The sequence below is a fragment of the Amia ocellicauda genome, chromosome 4 (assembly GCF_036373705.1).
Source record: "Amia ocellicauda isolate fAmiCal2 chromosome 4, fAmiCal2.hap1, whole genome shotgun sequence".
NCBI lineage: Eukaryota > Metazoa > Chordata > Actinopteri > Amiiformes > Amiidae > Amia > Amia ocellicauda.
The window spans coordinates 15,726,170-15,740,375 of NC_089853.1; the positions used below are offsets into that span (position 1 = coordinate 15,726,170).

Below are 14,206 nucleotides of genomic sequence, written 5' to 3' on the forward strand. Positions count from 1 at the left end.
AAAAGCCTGCATGATACATACGCAGTTTTAAATGAAACAGGATAATATGATGCAACATGTTTTGTAATAATAACGGACGTCAAAGGCGAGGCTGCGGGATGTACTACAAACCGACAGCTTACAAAATGTGGCATTTGGGCTTTAAAACCGGCACTACCCCTGTCATGAGGAGACGCCCAATTGAACCCTCCGCCTTTGTGCCGCTTTTTAATTCAGAAAGGAACCAGCCAATGGTGCCGTTTCCTACGGCGGCTCGCAAGGCGTGATTGATGTGCCAGTGGGGGCGGCCACGCGTCACGGGCTGGGCGTGGGCTGTCGTGGTGTCTTTGCACATTGTTCAGCCACATTGTAACACCTCAGTGCCACACACGGGTTAATGCTCGGGGACGGGGGCATCGGCGGGGAAGAGAGAAGAGGACGGAACCGGTGCGCTTTGCGTCTCTTCGTTGCCGAGACAAACAACAGGACCGGAGCAACCCTTCGGCCATTGGCATTGGATTACTAGTTAAACATTGTGACTCCGAGATCTCCAGGGGACCGCAGCGCTTCTGGTGCCCAGGAAAACGGTGTTGCTGAGTGTAAGTAAGTGTTGTTGTTGTGTCTGTGAGCTAATGATGCTACACAAGGCATCTTCGTTTCGCTGTTTATCTTGGTAAATGTGGATTTCTGTGCGTCGGGGAACCGGGAATCCGCCAAAATCAAAACGGGCATAGGAAGGAGGGCGCACCTTTTTAATTCTGAGAGATAACGCCTCCATTTACACCGTGCATTTTCGCATGTCCTTTATTTATGTATTTGTTTAATGCGCACCTGACCTTGCATATTTTGTAATGCACAATAAACGAGACAAGTTTTGGGTAGATGGCTTGAGAGTCATTTAAAAGCACCAAATTGAACCAAATGCTCTCCGAATTCACTCACTGCTCCAATTAACTTGCGCTGGCAGGGGCGCTACAGCAGTTACAACTTACAACCCCCGGCTGCATACATTCAATGCAAAACCCAAGCCACGGTTGGTAGAAAATCAAACGCACTTCATTTCTACCGTTATTACATTGATGATCTGTTGAATTGCGGCGACACATCTGTGTGTACGGCCAGTTTGCATGTTGTCCCTATGCGGCTTTATAATATCAGTGGATGTGCACAGTAGCACTAGTAGCGCACAGAGCAGGGTGACGCCCCGCCAGAGCAAAACTGAAAGCTTATTATTGTAGCACTGCGGAAGTCGCATTCCTACACTTAGCATTGGATTTTTGATTTTCCAATTGATTCCGTTATTTTGATGTTCACTATGTAGCTTCCGCACCGAGATCAATGGCAACAATAATGTGACATGTCCAGAAATCCACACACTTGGGCGGTGAAATGTATTAGTAATCGATTACGTTGTAGCACAGATTTGTGTCACAATTAAATATAAAATGCTTAACTAAATGTATCTGCACCTTGCATGCTATGAATTATAATACCGTAAGAAACGGGAGGGTTATAAAATTGGGTGAAGCCTTCTGCAGTCTGGCTATAATTTGGAATGATGAAAGTTTACACCACATCATATAATAGACGCATCCCAGCCAATACAGCTATTCGCATTATTCATTCATAGTTGGGTCATTACTTGGGGAACATATGATAATGGATGCTTAGTAACATCTTGTTCAGCACCCTTTGTAATTTGTCGTCACAGGTTCAGTGCTGTAGTCACACACATGACCAATATTCGGTTGGTAGCTTAGTGTGCTGTTTACTTTTTCAAAACTGAAATGCCTACTCATTTCATATTTTTATTTATTTTATTTTATAGATTTTCTTTACAGAAACGGTTCAGCATGAATTTTAGAAGAATGGATTCCAGACTCCTTGAAATACAGAATTAAATGTTGCTTTCCTTTTGCAAATCAGTCAGACCCCCATTCACCTGAGACTTTCATGAAAATATTGAGTCATTTTACACTAAAGTATAATATTTACAACACTCTTTTATACTGTCAGCACAGTATTTATTTTATGTTTTACATGACAGTTGTGTACACTTTATTCAATTATGTGTTTCAACATTGGCTTTCTATTTCTTTGTTCAATCTGCTTGCAATTTCTGTCCTTTCTACAAGCAGGATGACTGTGGCAGGTCAGAAGTGGGATTATTTCCATTTGGTTTGCCACTAGGGCAACTAGGTAAAGTCTCCATTTCCTTTCTCTTCGGTTTTGATTCAAGACTAGGTTTGAATATGATATACCAAGAGAAGCTCGAGGTCGACTGGATTTCACAGCATAACATGAATCTTTGATAGTACTTTTCCCCCATGCTATTATCCTAGCATCTAATGCTTAGTTTAAGGTATATAATGAACCTTGCATACATATTTGTTGTCATTTTGAAAAACAATACTTTCCTTTTAGCCAGCGCTTTGCTCAGGGCTGTGTGGGAGGGGTTGAAGTGTAGATGGAGATGACAAAGCAATTTAGATGCAGAGCAGGACTCATCATGTACCGGCGTGTGTTGTGCTGACATCATTGCCCTGGGTTTTGAAGAGTGTGCACATCCCCTACACCAGTATTGTTTTGGCTTAGTGAGTTTGGTGCCAGTCTGCAATGCATGATTCAAGGAATGCCAAGGTGTGCCCAGGACAGCAGCTGGAGACCAAACGTGTGCTGCAGTGCTGCTGTGACTCCGATCTCGGAGTGATGCTCCCAGTCTCCGTGGTCACTGCGGAGGTTTGACGGGGGGAGCATCACGCATCATGCAGTGATATCACTCCTCTAGGTTTGTGCCATAAAAAGGCATTTTGTGCCCTTATGTACTTTATCTAAATAAACTGTATTAGTGTGACAGTTTACTCTTAAGAAGAGTTGATGAGGCAGCTGTATTTATATAGCCCCCGCTGCATATCTGAGCTTCATTGGGATGTATCGGGTTTGTATGAAAGTAGTTGTTTTTGGTTTTCATACAGCACCTGATGTCTGACAGTGGGTGGAGGAGGGGGGAATCTGTTTTATCTACTTCAGGTCTGCGAACCTCCTGTCTGTCAAGATGTTGTGTGGTGTACAGGAAGAGTAGTTCCTTTTTCTTTTTGTTTTTTAAAGGTTTTGTGCTGACAATTGTTTAGCTGTAGTTGTGGGTTACAGGCCTATGAAAAGCACCCAGGCAAAACCCTGACTTCTGCAGTACACTGTGAGAAAATAAAACCACATTCTTGCTTGTGGTTTATGGAGATGTACATATTTTATATTGAAGTGACTGACTGTCATCAATTCCTTTTAACTTGGTGTATTGGATACAATTTACATGCATCTGGTGTTTCACAGCCTTGCAGTGAAAGTGTATAATCTCAGGCTTTGAAACTCTTTGTTTGGATTGTTAGAAAAACTCAATCTAGCAAGACAGTTATCATGTATTAAATCTGTGTACTGGTTGTTTCGAATCTGCCTTTAAGTAATAAAGAACAGTTATTGCAACCAAAACTTTTCACTGTAACATCATAGTTTTTGCTCAGTTTTGTGCTGTGATTTTAAACCATATAGCTTTGGTTGGGGTTAGGCTATTTCATGGTGGTTCTAGTCTAGCAGACAGGATGACGCTGCTAACTTGGTAATGACACAAAATAAAGTATGCTGATCTTTTCCAAGTGCCCATGATAACCTGGGCAACTCAATGTCTTCCATATTAATGTTTTTTTGTGATCTTTTATTTATTTTTGTTTGGTTAGACTCGTTAGTGGGCTGTTCTAACAAGTTACATCAAAATACTTAACTGATTTGGAGGAAGTGTAGACCTACATGGAGAGCATTGTCTACTACGTATGCACAATCCTCTTTTGTAGAATTTTGTTTACAATATTTTTTATTTTTGAATATATCCGTACATTAAAAAATAACAGTATGTATATGATCTAGTCCTTCAATTCATGTGACCAGAAGGGTTGACTCACCATACTGCTGTTTAGTATTTAAGAAGGGGGAAATGGAACGAAAACCCTTTTGATCAGATTCTGAGACTGACAGGAAATAAACGAAATGCTGATTTTGTGTGCTTATCCCAATCTGCAAATCTAGAAATGTTAGTGTGTTTCATTGGCTTTGTGAATGTGTACTCTTTCGGGTTTCGGGTCACAGAAATGAAGGGACATTTTAAATTGGCTACTGAAATGGACAACACACGCACACACGAGCACACACACAGTGGGGAAAAACGTTGGAAAAACCTCACATTAGAAGCTTATGCTGTCTTAGTCTCCTGTGGTTATTGGGCCAGGTGGCAAACCTAGCTTCCTTCCAATACTTATGGGCTCTTATTATGACCATGTTTATGAGTGTAATGCATCCATAACATCTCCCCACCATCTGTGGTGCTGGAATGGTGACCCTCCTGGATAGTGCTATCGCCAGGCAGTGAGAGGTTTCCGAGTCAGTGAACTCCTGTTGCATTCTGATCCTGGTTTCGAACCTGGCTATGACCGGAGATAGGATTTGAGATTGCTGCTAAATCAGGAACAAATGGCAAGTGATTTCAAGAGACTTTGTCTGAATTTAATTTCTGAATAGTCTAGAATGATAAGTATGGCGTTTTGCCTTTTTGTTCTTATATATTGAACACAAGTGCCTTTCTCGAGCAGGATCATTCTCACTACCCAATATAATTAAGCAGCTGCCTTTTAATGCCAAACGGGTAGCTTAATCTGTCATCCTAGTTGTGCCAATGAGTTTAACATGGATATTCAGGATGAGGCATTCTTTCACCAAATTAACAAATTATACACTTACTTCTTTTAAATCACCTTTATCTTGAACTGTAGCAATTAAACAGTAATATATTACACTTTATTATAAGCATCCTTTTGTAATTTAGCAATCATGTTTATGTACCCTTATAAATCTAAATGGAAAGGAAGGTCAATAAGAATACATTTGTCTGATATGCAAGCTCCCTTTACTGTATACACTTCACATTGCAGTGGTATCTAATCATAAAGTGAGCATTTAATTAATGTATTTTCCAATCTCTTTCAATTAATTTATCTAGTGGAAATAGGGCTGGGCGATATGACTTAAAAATCTCTATTTTTAGAAGTGTGGGCGATACACGAAATATCTCTCTTTCCTTTTCTTATCCAATCAAGCTACAAAATAAGACCAAAGACATTCAAACAACCAGTATTTCGTTAATCATTAAATATGCAAAAATAACAAATACTACATGCAGGCTGTCTTGGTAAATATATGCAGAATGCAACATATTACATCGCAAGTGGTGTGTGATTACTATTACGTGTGTTATGTTATGGGATATATATATATACACACATACATACATGCATACATATACACATGATTTACTGTCACATAACAACAATAACACAAGTAATAGTAATCCCGCAACACATGTGCTGTAAAGGTACAGATTCAGTTATATTTACCACAGCCGGGTTTATAGTGGCGCATTAACATCTGCTAGACAGAGACATTTCTCCTCTGACTGTCGCGTCTCGTGTTAATACAAAATAGTTATAAATATTATTATTATTATTATTAACAACTATTGTACCACTTAACCATCTAATGAAACTTTCTGCATCTGTTTGCATTGCTTTGCAATTTATTAAAATGCAAACAAACTATTATTCTTTAATTTTTATATAAATGATATCCGTCTAAATTAGCGGGGGTAGGGGGGGTGCTGCTTCCAGATCGAGTTCAGAGCGGGGCGGACCGTGTGCGCTTGCGCATTAAAGTGTCTGTTGGTTGTGTGTGTTATTGTGTGTCGGGTCTCTCTCCTCATGTCTGTCTGTTTTTCTGCTCATTTCTTGGCGCATCTGACACGTGTGGAAGAACCGGGAAGAACGCAAAGCGTCCTAATAACGAAAAATACTGCCGTAAAGAGTGCGATTTGCGACACTACTATATATACGATAGAGCATAATATGAAACGATAGACGTTTTTCTATCGTCATACGATATATATCGTCATATCGCACAGTCCTAAGTGGAAATACAGATTAGTGACCAAATAGTAGCTAACTTGTATTTAATTTTCTACACAAGAACCTTACATCTTCCATTGCTAGCCATACCTCTTCATAGTAAACCACTCAGTCAGTGAAGCATTCAACCATTTAATATCGCTACAGTGAAAAATAGCCAAATCACATGTATTTCCATCCAGTTTAGACTTTGGTAAGGCTAGTATGATTGTCTTAATCCTATACTGAGAATGAGAGAAGGTGGATATATTAGATTAAACTTCCTTTGGAAATAGCTTGTTTCCTGCTGGAAGCAGCACTTACCTGTTTAAAGGTAGAGCTTTCATCTTACAGCTAGGTAGTGTGTCTGTGCTTCTAGCAGGTACAATATGGAAGACCTGTGAGAACGATCTAGACAAGCTGATGCATTGGACCAAAGATACCGATTTAATTAAGCACTGGGTAAAGGCTTAATATAACAACTGTTATGGAGTTGTAACTGAGAAATAAATACATATAGGCTTCCATTGCCTGAAATGTTCAGGACTTTAATCAGTCCTGCAGAAACAAATTGAGTTATTTATGTAATCGTTTAAGAATCGCCACTACGCTGAAATGAAATTTTTGTGAGCCTTGTTTAAGATTTGTGCTTGCCCATTTTCCAGGTAATGCAGCTTAATCTTCATTATCTGAGGCAGTTGCCTTTAAAATGTAGGCTAGTCACAGATAGCATATTTCTTGATCAAATATTCAAGGGGCATCATGTTTTTAAAATCTGTTAAAGTCAATTAAAAGGGCAAAAATTGTTTGGAGGAAGTCAATGCAGGGGGACCGTGGTATTTCAACAGCTAAGCGATGGACTAACAGATCAAGGAATATCTTGCATTGGAGTTGACCACTGATATCTGCAGCAGGAAAGTATTTGGTGGGGGGGTTATCAAAAAGGTGAACAGAAATATCCTTTACCATCTGATCTGTGTTGTACTGTTAAAATTAATTCAGTTCAATTTTATCAATACTACAGCATCTATTTTTTAAAGTTAGAGCATGCGTGTTGATGGCTTCTTCCTTCTACATTTCTTAGAATTACAATCAGTGTTGGGGATCTTGAGACGATGAACATGCAGTGTTAGAAACATCTCCGCATTCAGTTGTACGTCAGTTTGCATTATTAAACTAATTAGGATGTTGTTTTCCATACTGATAACAAGTTGCTTACCCAACCAAAAAAGTTATTATTTTGTAGCTGTTTCCATCATCCTACCTTGAGTAAGGGATCATAGTTGTTAAATATCTACACTAAGGCTTCCAGTAATAAATTGTATGAACAATGCAAAAGGCTGATTTTTGATAAAACAAATCTGCATGCACAATTGATAAATATAGATCCAATATCTTAAACAATCTGAATATGTTTATTTTTATTTAATTTAAGTTTTGGTCATGAGGGATTAGATCCACAGATTTTTGGCCAAAGACTTGAGGTTGTCATCCCACACAGACTCTTTAGTTTCCAACAGGGATGATTGTCAGGAGTTTGAATGGAAGTATTCAAGATCCTGAATGGAGTTGAAAAAGTCAAACCACCTGACTCGTTCACAATCAACAGTGACACAGGGACATGAGGACATAAGTGCAGAGCAGAGAGAGTGCCTGTTAGACAGAAAGCAGGATGAACCTCTTTTACACAGTGTTGTTGAAGCGGACTCCCTATGATCCTTCAAAATGCAGTGCGATGAAATTCTTGGATTGAGTCATTTAAACATGCATCCACAGGAGTTAAATGGGCTCTTCATTTGTAACCTTTTCATATATTCTTGTCTTTAAGATTCCTTTGAGCTCTGCTGCTGAATCGAATCCAGATAATGACGATGTCGTTACAGGGAGCCAGCAGTCAAATCAGCTGGCTGAGGTAGCCAGCCCTCATCCTAAAGACTTTTATTTTTTACAGTTTTGTTTTGATTAAATCGTCTGTTTTTTCTTATTTGCCGTTTTTGTTTTTTCTTCTCGCCCAATCTGGAATTGACAGTTTGTCAGCTGCGTCCTGTCCTACTACTGAGCATTTGCCCTCTGAAAAGTATGTTGCCAATGCCAACTGCCGTTATTCCAATTGGAGGATTTGATGCAGCTGGAACTGCTTACAATCTGAACTTTTGAGCTTCTGAGAAGCCACGGGGAGTTTGCTAGTGCTTGGAGATCTCGGGATTACCCAGGTGACTGACTTCTACCTACCCCCAGCCCTTACAATACTTGATCAGTTGTTCACAGCCCCCCTCCCCTCCCCTCCAGGGAACTCCTTGGCTAAAGCTGACCATAGAGTAACTGATTGGAGTCCAGCTCCGTCGAGCCCAAAGAATGCATCTGGGGGGGGATGTTTCTTGCCTTTAATCAGGCCTTTGATGCATGTAACTCTATTGGATTTAATGGTTCAAAAACACCATTAGTACCAGAGAGTTAGTGATTGAATTATTAGATAAGGGGTTCTCATTTTCTGTCCGTGGGGATCCCAGGCGGTGAATGTTTAGGATTCAGTCAATCCTGTATAGAATTTGTTTTGGAAGTCAACTTTGTATATGCTTATGTTCTCGATTTATAAAAAGAGGACAAGTGAGAACAGTGTCGATTCAAATAATAAATCATTAAGTCATTAACCAGAAACCTGGGCCACTGGGGGGACCACTGATGACAGGGGACATACAAACTTGTAGGATAATGGCTCTCCAGGAATGGGATTAGGTTTGTGGGCTTTGGGGAGGTGGGTGGAGGCCATTCTGGTTTCTTTTGCATTGCCAATGACTGGGACTCCTGCCCAGTGGTGTGTTGTGTTGTGCTTATCCAAAAGGCACATGGAGCACGGAGGAATGGCATGGTCTGAGTACCTTGAAACAAAGAGGCGCTGCATTCGCCGCTCCGTGTGGGGTGCCCTCGCTGAGAGAGCGGCAAGAATGAGGGCACAACCCCTGGCACCTCCACAGAGTGTGCGTTCTTTGAAAGCTGGCAGCATCCCTCTGTATTTTCCCAAAATGCAGACTGGAAGTGTGAGCAAGAAAGAAGGGAGTGAGCCAGGCAGAGGAAGCGATTGATTAAAATTGCATGGCAGCATCGCCAACTCGCTCTTTTGAAGTTGCATGACTGTTTGTATGTTGCACACTGTCATGACTGTTGCATGACAAAACCCATTTCAGTAGGAAATATAGCATTTCCCCCCCACCCCTGAATTCAATTTGTGAAGTATTCTGCAATGTCCTTAAATTCAAGGAACACTTTATAAATGAATGAGGAAACTTGAGTTTTATGAAGTGGGCCATGGGGCCTTTATTTCAATTTTATGCAGCCCTGTTGTATTAATAATAATGGAAATTGTCCAGTAGTCCCCACACTGTTTCCTTGCCTATTGGTAGTAAACATGAGTAATGGACGAGACAAAGTTCCAAAGTCTTTGGGTATCTCTTTCGTGTGCTTCAGCAGCTTTTAAGTGAAGGTGGCTCCTTTTAATGTGGCTGGACACTGGACTTGTGTGGCCTACATGTGTGCGTTGACTGCTACACTAATGTTTGTAGAATGTAATGCAGTGTGTCAGCTGCACGTGCCTTAACTAGTGAGCTGCTGTGCCTTATTGTCTAACGCACTGTGAAAATCCAAGGGACCCCAGGGCCATTTCCCCCTCTAAGTCTACTGCTGCTTATTTATAGCCACGCTGCCACTGTCCTGAAGGGGGGGGAATGACAAATAAATTAGGCTCAGTCTGTTTTTTGTATCATACATGGCATACAACCGCAATGAGAAATCATCCTTAAGGGATAGTGGTGTTTTCTTGCAGTGAGGCTGTAATGGTGTGGGGTTGAGGAAGGAGGGGTGGGGGGGTGTTGGGGAGCTGCTGGTCCGCGATCAAGTCTCGTTCTTTGTCTTTCCCAGGAGAGTTTCTTCTTACCATTATCACTGCATTAAAAATCAATTATCTGTGCTCTTGGCTTGCGGGGTCTGCTAATGTAGATCTCTTAACCAATTAAACTCACAAATGGTTATGCGCTGGGGAGATGCAGCCATCTTCTCTGTACTTTTAATAATGTGTTCTTAAATTTGGGACCATTAGCTTTTTTTGATGCTTTGTTTTTCGACAGTAGATCTGATTTGAGGTAGCTGATGCAGTCTGCCTCCAGTGACTTAAGCTTTGAAAGGTAGGCCTGACAGGAGCTGAAAGGGTGGTTTTTCTTTTTTTTTTTTTTTTTTTTTTTTACCCCATAATTAATGTTTTACACACTGTATCAGAGTACAATCACACAATCAAAAGATCTTTTTAAAGAGTTTTCTTTTCTGAAAATGTATTCAGATTAGAGTACTGCATAGGTGTATACTGTGCCCTGCATTTCAACCAATGTCTATGTAGGGGAGCAAGAACTTTCTGAGAGATCCATATAATGCACAATATAACCAAAGCTTTAATAGGATTATCATGTATAAAATACTGTTTTATTTGATTTTAGTATTTTACATTTCAAAATATAATAAAAACATTTAAAAAAATGTAATACTTATTATTAAATTTTTTTTAAACAATTTGTAAAATCACTTAAAATTTTTAAAATGTTAATGTGATTAAAAATGAACCAAAATCCATGAACTCAATTAAACATGTGCAATAAATCAAATAAACTTGTGATTAAAGGCAATACTGCCAAATAAAACCATTTAACAATATAGTCAAATACATTGAAATTAACTGAAAATGCATCAGATAAATCATAAAACAAATAAAACCATAAAATAAAAAACAAAAACAAAACAGTCTGATGCATTTATAATTAAAAACCAAACGGCCAATGTATTTGACAAAAAAAAAAAACAGAACAAAACCAACCAAAACAAAACAAGTGCCTTTTAAAATCAACTAATTCTTTAAAAACAATTAAAATTCATTTTTTCAAAAAACAACCATTCGTTAAAAGGTTAAAAGATCTTGAACTCGGGCTCCAGCAGGGGGAGATGGGAGATTATCATGTATAACCCAAAACATTTTTTCTAAATGTATTTTTTTTTTTTGTCAACTCACTGTATGATTGTGGTACTCCAAGGCAGACTGCTTGGTCAGTTAGGGTGGGTAGGGACTGGCCACAGAAGTTTGCTACTCTCCAGTGTCCAGTTTGCTGTTTGCACTGTAGAGATAAAATTGTCAGATTACATTTTCAGAAAGAGTGGGGATGTTTTCATCTTTGCTAGTGAAAGGGTTCTAGCAGTTAATCCATCACCAGCAATGGAAGGCTGGTCAGCCATGTGTAGGTCAATAAATACTTTACTAGGGATCCGTCGATTCAACACATTTGGGGTTTATTGGAGGGTGTATTTATTTTTGTAGGCCCGTACATTCTCTGTTAGAATTTGGACACCCCTATAAGGTTTCCTCCCTCCATCCAAAGACATGCGGGTTAGGTTGATTGGTCTCTCCTAAATTGCCCTGTGTGTCTGTGTCTTTCTGTCTGACCCTCACCAGGATAAGCGGTTTTGAAGATGGATGGATGGATATAAGATTGCAGGTTTCTTGAAGATGGGTGGAGCCTCATTTTCATTTGAGCTTTAATTTTAAAACCATCTTTCCAAATTCCTTCTTCGAGTCTTTGAGGTCTAGGCTTGCAGACTTAATTCTACATTGTGAAGGATTGTATTCTTCTCAATTTAATGTTAATGCCCAGCAATCTGTAAATTCCCCCATAAGCACATCACTCCCTTGGGATCTATAACCCACTTAAGCGGGAGGATACAGGCCTTTTGCTTCAGATGTGCAAAGTGCTGTTTTAACAAAGATAAATTGGACATATTATTCATCCACGGGATTTCTGAACACATTGCATTGTTAGTGCATCTCTCCATGCCTAATAAGGCAAATTTAAAACGTATAGTCTGTTATAGTTTATCAGTGGTCCTTATAAATGTATAGGCCAGCATTTGTTGTTGTGCAGTTGTTGTGAATGTCAGAGTGTGTGATGCCTTCACTTAAACTCTTGCCATTTTGTCTGTAAATATCCCATGTAACATGATGCGGTGTAAAAGTACCAACTCCTGTTTGCTGACATTGATTCAAAACCCCTCCTCCTTCTCCTGTTGCCAGAATCAATTGTATGAAACAAAACAAAACTGTTATAAGGATAATGGCATAAATTAAATGGGATAATGCACTAAAATCCACAGTGTTTTGTAACTTCCCCCTTTGCTACAGGGGTTGGTCACTCCCATTGCCAAATGTGTGTTGTAATTTTTTACCATCATAAACTTGGACCCTTGTGAACCTGTTTCATATAGTAACATTTTGTACATTATCGCAAGGTATGTTGTGGGTATATGTTTGTTACATAAAGAAAGTGTATTAGTCAATGTAAATATTGACGTACACAGGCAATTGATAAGATGGAGGGGGGGAAATAAGCTATACTTTTTATTACCACTAAAGTGTCTGTCATTCTGCTAAGGTAATACTGAGTTTTCTAGAACTAATAAAACTACTGCAATCACAATTTTACTTTGCATCCATCCTTCTTTGCGGCCAACCATAAAATTGAACCTAGCTGGCTGTAACAAAAAGTAAGTAACTTAACTTTGCAAAGCGAACCCTGAATACATTATAGGTAGGTGAGCTGACCAGCTGTGTTTTCTAGGTACTAGAGTGTTGAGAATAGATAAGCCCTAACCGTATTCAGAAATTCTGAAGAGAGGTCCATCAAAAGAGAGAGATTAAATCAAACACAAGGCGCACTTTCCTCCTGTCCTGGTTGCTTATGTCGTGCTGGCTTCACTCACAGGGAAAGTGCTGTTGACACATGTCCAGAACAGCCAGCTTGCTGCCTCAGTGAGCTGTCCAGTAAGATTATCCTCGTATTCCAGGGGCCGATACGGTTTCAGAATGAGCTGTTCATTTCTACAGCTTGAGGTTTTTAGCTATATATATATCTATATATATAGATATATATATATATCGGTAAAGGGACTGAGAGCCTGCTAAATACAGTATAATGGCATTATGCTCCAAAGTTGGAAGCACTGTGTTTATTACTGACTGTAAACAAAATTCAATTTCTATAATTTTATTTTTGACCTTGATTGTGTCCTGTAGGCCATCAGAGTCCCATACACCCCCAAGACATTTGTAATTTCAAGGTTATGCATCTTTGTGTTTGTTTACTTATTGGCAATTTTTTTTTAATGTTGCTTGCTTAAGTCACTTGGTTTCTTAGTCTTTGTCTTGTAATCTTGTATTTTTTGAAGCTGTAAAATAATTTTGATTAACATTTTTGCCTTACAGAAACTTTTGTTTTCAATGTTCCTTGTCAGTTAAAATGGGTTCACAGAACTGCAGTATTCGGATTAACATTTTATTATAAAATGAAGACCATGTGTCAGACTTCTTAAAAATGAAATACACGGTTAATCGGTTTCTATGCAGGGTTGTGTAGAATTGCCATTGTAAAATGGCAATGTTTGTCTGAGGAAAACCCTAAATGGTTGAGGTTGAATTTTTTTTTTAAAAGGTGCATGTCTAATGCTAAAGAATGTTACCAGGAATTCCACATTCTGCATGCAAATGTTTGTCCATAAGGAATGGCACTATAAATGTTGCAAATGAACAGATCAGTTATTACATGCTTTCCAAGATGACAAAGAAAACTTGACCTACTTCTGTATAGTTTTATTTATTAGCAGTTTTGGGTTACAAATGGTATAGTTCACCTTCATAATGCAGTTATTGGTTAAAGTATTTTTGGTGAAAATGAAGCGGCGCAAATGGAAACGCAAAAAACAAACTAGTCTAAACAAGCATTTTGCACAAGATATTCTAATTGAGTAAATGTCTTATGGTTAAAATAAAAACAAAACAACTACAACATTCATGTAAGCTCTGTGGTTGTATATGTGTATGGATTATAATAGACTGCTTTAAATGTACATTGAATATGGTCATCCTTATGGCTTTATCCCTATTTTGGATTCTTCTGAAGGTCATGGTCCTTGTTTCATTAAATCACCTTAATTTGACCATTACTGTTTTTGTTTTTCCCTAACACAACTAAAACAAGTGCATTGTTTTCTGTAGTAAATAGGCTTTGCATGTTTTTAATTGGCATTTTGAATGTTTACCTAAAATAAATAAATACATATGTTTAAGTAAGAAATATAATAGTCCCTTGGCATGAAACGAGAAAATCCAACACTGGTAGACAACATGTAAAGGAATGCCTTGTTAATAACATGAAAGAAGA

At 38.9% G+C, this 14,206-nt stretch overlaps 1 protein-coding gene across 4 annotated transcripts in view; it reads left to right on the top strand.

Moving 5' to 3' along the window:
• Window positions 1-311: 311 nt before the first annotated feature.
• The window catches only part of LOC136747844 (GTPase HRas), a 36,467-nt gene continuing 22,572 nt past the window's right edge, over window positions 312-14,206 (top strand). For 2 of the 4 annotated variants that reach the window (XM_066701096.1, XM_066701095.1), the window contains exon 1: window positions 313-578. The gene's annotated coding sequence lies outside the window, so the exon portion shown is untranslated. Of the gene's footprint in view, window positions 583-14,206 lie in introns of all 4 variants that reach the window. The other 2 variants (XM_066701098.1, XM_066701094.1) reach the window with 2 other exon arrangements.